Raw genomic sequence first — 4,106 nt, forward strand, 5'->3', positions numbered from 1 at the left:
TATTTTGAGGTTTCCTGAAGGGAAGGGGCAGTGGCAGCTTGCTGAGGCCAGCCCAGCTGGCCGCAAAGGGACTGTTCTTCCCCCCTCTGCCTGAGATACAACTAACTCTGTTGTATTTTTCTCTACCTTTCTAGAAAGGCAGGAGCTCTCGGCAGAACAGCACCTACTCGATTTCTGGAGAGAAAGGTGAGTATGGGGTAGGGGAAGCTCCTGACTGTGACCATGGGATGCAGTGGGAGAGTGGCACTGCAGTACCCAGACCCCTCTTGGCCTCTTTCTTCTTCCAAAAAACCCTCTCTGACAGCATTAAGGGGTATTTTAGAAGTCAGCCTTGTGAGAGGGAAGCCTGCTCAGCTTGCTCTCCAGCCTGCTGGCTGTACTGTATTTGGGGTTGTTTCCCCTCGGGGGGGCAGGTGCCCTTGTTGCCACCCCCGGGAGGGCAGGTGAGTGCAGACAGGACAGCCAGATGAGCGTTAAAACCTGTGGAATCAGGGAGTGGAGGCCCCACGGCTGAATATACCCCAGCACACGTGTGTGTGTGTGTGCAAATCCCTGCCTCCCCCTTGCCCCGAAACCTGCGTCACGGCATCCCGTGGCTCACTGGCCCCCAAGCAGCCCCCCCTGCTTATTGGCTGGGCAGAACCCCCTGGAGTTGTGGTGGAAAATCCCCCTTGCCTCCTCCTCCTCGCTCTTGGCTCCGACTCTGCCCCCCCGAGCGCTCAGCAAAGACGATTTGAGCGCTTCTATTCTCAGCGCAGCCGGACGAAGGCGTGAGGGGACGCGGTGCTCGGGCAGCGACCGGGGGGGCTGAGCTCGGCCGCTCCTCCGTGACAGGGCGGGAGCTCCGGCCGGCCTGGCCGCTGTTCCGGGGGCTTTGCTGCCCCACGAGCAGGTGACGGTGCCCAGGGTGCCCGGGCTGGTGCGGCAGCGGGGCGTCACACCCGGGCCTGGCCGCCCCGAGCGCCTTCGGCAGGCGGAGTCCTGCGGCGCCGCAGCTCCCCAGCCACGCTTGGGTGTTGCAGTGGGCAGGATTTACAGCCGACTTGTATCTTGTTAAGCAGGGCAGGAGGGAGCCGATTCCCAGCGTGGACTCTTTTTATGTATCTTTTTACTTTGCAGTTTCTTTTAGGAGGTGAATAAAAACGGGTTCAGGTGACAGCGGTGAGTTTATGCAGCAGCATCTGGCGCCAGGATTTCTGATGGCTGCTCGGGGGGTGCTTAGCAGTGACACGCTGGCTTAAAGGAGCACCACTGAGTGGCTTTGGTTCAGTTCCCGTTGAATTTCACAATCCTTCCCTAATGCCACATTAAGCGTGAGGTGGGGAGGGCTCCCATTTGTCAGCGTGAGAGCTTTATTGCCGTACAGTGCCGGGCTCTTTTTGGAGTCTTATTTGTGTGTGTGAAAGTAAGTGAGCATCATCCTTGGTGATTCAACGTGGGGAAGCGGCGGTCTTTGGGGAGTAAAGCTGGGTAAATAGAGGGCTTAGCGCTGCCGGGGAGCCTGGGCTGCTCTTTGCCTCCCGTTCCCTGCTCCGGCCCCCTCTGCCCCGGAGATGCCCCCCGGGAGCCGGTGGGGCCGTGGCTCCCTGCCGTGGTTTCACGCTGTGGACTCTGCAGGCTCTTTCCCCTCCACGGGGGGGGGACGCCCTCCTGTCTGTGTTCACTGCAGGGAGCCCGGGGGTCGGTGTGAGCCCACGGGGGGTGAGGCCAGAGCCCTGTCCCGCTCCGCGGGGCCTGTCCAGGGCCGCCGGCACCGCCCAGGCTGACCGCAGCGCTCGGTTCTCGTCCCAGGGAACGTGGCCCCCGAAGCCGGCTGCGAGGGGAAGTTCTTCAGCGATCCTGAGAAGGCGGCCGTCCCCATCCAGACCCACTTCGGGAGGTACCAGCAGCAGAAGCAGGGGAAGAAGTGACGTGTTGGCCGGCCGTGCCCTGCACCGCGCCCTGCACCGTCCCCCGTTTTGTCTGGTCTGTACCCCGGAGAGATTTGCCGCCGTGGTGCCTGCGAACCCGCTCCTGCTCCGTAGCTCCTGGCGCGTGTGCAGCTGCAGACCCTCGGGTGTTGGTGGCTGCTCAGTGTCAGATCTCTTTCCCGCTCGGTCCTTCCCCGGCAGCGGCGCCCACAGGCCGGGGTGCAGCGGCTGAGGGGCTGTTCGCTGGGAGCGGGGCAGCGTCTGGGGGCCTCTCCGGCCTGGCAGCTGCAGCTGATGGCAACTGTGGCTGGTGGCTGCCCAGCTGGGGCTCACTTTGCCCGGCAACAGCCTCCCCTGTGCCCCCGGCTCCACTCTGCCTCTGGAGCTGGGGGGAGGGCTGCTCCTGGCCCCTGCCCCGGCCGGCCGGCCGGCCGGCTCGCCGAGCTGCCGAGCTGTGGCTAGTGGCCAGGGGCTGGCCCAGAGCGGGGTGTCGCCGAGGGGACGTGCTGCAGGCAGCCGAGGGAGCAGGAGCGAAGCCGTGCGTCGATCTTCCTTTTCTTGGGGAGAGCTGCTTGGGGGGCCCCGGTTCCGGAGCTGGGCTGGGACTCCAGCTCCCGCGGCTGCATGTGGCGAGGGCGAACCCCCTCTGTTCCGCTTGGGCAGAGCCAAGCAGAGACCTGCTCCCTGGCTGGATTGTTGGGTTTTAACACCCATGTTTGAGTGCTGACTTTTGGAGGGTGCAGGGTTCTCGAGAGAGGGACTGTGAAGCTCTGGGCCGGCGGAGGCACGGGCGGTTTGGAGTGAGGGGGCAGGTGAGGGGGTGCTGGGGCGCGGCGGGCGCCCACCGGAGCTCCGCTGCCCCTTTGCTGGGTCTGATGCCGGGTTTTCTGCGCGGAGCTGCTGGGCTGGGCCCCTCAGCCCTCTCCGGCCACAACCGCCCTCAGCCCTCCCGACGGGGGCTCCGTGCCCGTCTGCCCCGGCAGGTGCCGGCGTTTGGCGTGGGGCTCCTGCCTGCGCCCGGTGGCTGCCGGTCGTGCCCGGTGCTGCTGGTGGCTCTGCTGGGGCCGGCTGGGGCCGTCGCTGTGCGGGTGTCGGAGCCCGGCGGGGTTGGGGACCGGGGGGTGCTGGGGGGGCGCGCTGGGTGCTGGAAATCGGGGCCGTGTTAAGCTGTGCGCGGCCAGGCTTTGTCGCTGCTGGGGAAGGGGAGGTGGAGAATTCCTGCTAAAATGCAGAAGGGAACCTGTACCAGGCCGTTACAATAAAGTGTATTAATCCGCGTAAATCTGTTGTTCTTTTTATCCCGCTACCGCGCTCCCTCTCACAGCTGAGCGCGCACTTGCCTTGTCTCGCCTCTTCTATCCCCAGCGGGGGGCTGGCGGCTCAGGGGCGCTGTGGGGGTGCCCGGCAGTGACACCGCCGCGGCCTGGGGCTGGCGCTGGGCTCAGTGCGGGGTGAAGGTTTCGAGCTCTGAGGAGCGCTGAGCTGCTCTGGAAATCCGGAGCGGCGGGGCCCGGCCCGGGGCGGGGGGGGGCGGTGAGGCCGGGCCGGGCCGGGCAAGGCGTCGCCACGGCAACGCGCGGCAGCACCCGCCCCGCCCGGACGGCAGCTCCCGGCACAAGCCGCGGCACTGTGACGTCACAGCCCGGCGTCGCCACGGCAACGCGCGGCAGCACCCGCCCCGCCCGGACGGCAGCTCCCGGCACAAGCCGCGGCACTGTGACGTCACAGCCCGGCGTCGCCACGGCAACGCGCGGCAGCACCCGCCCCGCCCGGACGGCAGCTCCCGGCACAAGCCGCGGCACTGTGACGTCACAGCCCGGCGCCGCCGCCGGCCAATCCGACGCCGGGCGGCCGCCGGCGGCCAATGGCGTCGAGGCGGGGGCGGGCCGCGCCGTTGCCAGGGAACCGCGCCCCGGAAGCGGCGGCGGCGCGTCCCCGGGCAACCGCGGGAGTCCCCGGTGAGCGGGGCCGGGGCCAGTCGCGGCGCGGACGCGGGAGGCGGCGGAGCTGCAGGAGCTGTCCCGGCCGCGGTGCTCGGCGCTGCCCGTCTGCCGCGCCTGTGCAGCCAGGAAACGGGCGGGAAAAGCTTTGTTTTCTTCCCTTTCCTGCCGCCTCAGTCAGAGGCGTTTCTGCTCCTCGCCGGCCTTGCTGCTGCGCGCTTCAGCTGCGCTCACAAGCCCTCTGGGCAGTTCATCC

At 67.1% G+C, this 4,106-nt stretch overlaps 1 protein-coding gene across 3 annotated transcripts in view; it reads left to right on the forward strand.

Moving 5' to 3' along the window:
- The window catches only part of LOC141970592 (centrosomal protein of 164 kDa-like), a 28,248-nt gene extending 25,056 nt beyond the window's left edge, over nucleotides 1-3,192 (forward strand). For all 3 annotated transcript variants that reach the window (XM_074927227.1, XM_074927225.1, XM_074927226.1), the window contains exons 29-30: nucleotides 135-186; nucleotides 1,792-3,192. The gene's annotated coding sequence lies outside the window, so the exon portion shown is untranslated. The remainder of the gene's footprint in view (nucleotides 1-134; nucleotides 187-1,791) is intronic.
- Nucleotides 3,193-4,106: the final 914 nt, after the last annotated feature.

Source organism: Athene noctua, chromosome 26 (assembly GCF_965140245.1).
Source record: "Athene noctua chromosome 26, bAthNoc1.hap1.1, whole genome shotgun sequence".
Classification (NCBI taxonomy): domain Eukaryota; kingdom Metazoa; phylum Chordata; class Aves; order Strigiformes; family Strigidae; genus Athene; species Athene noctua.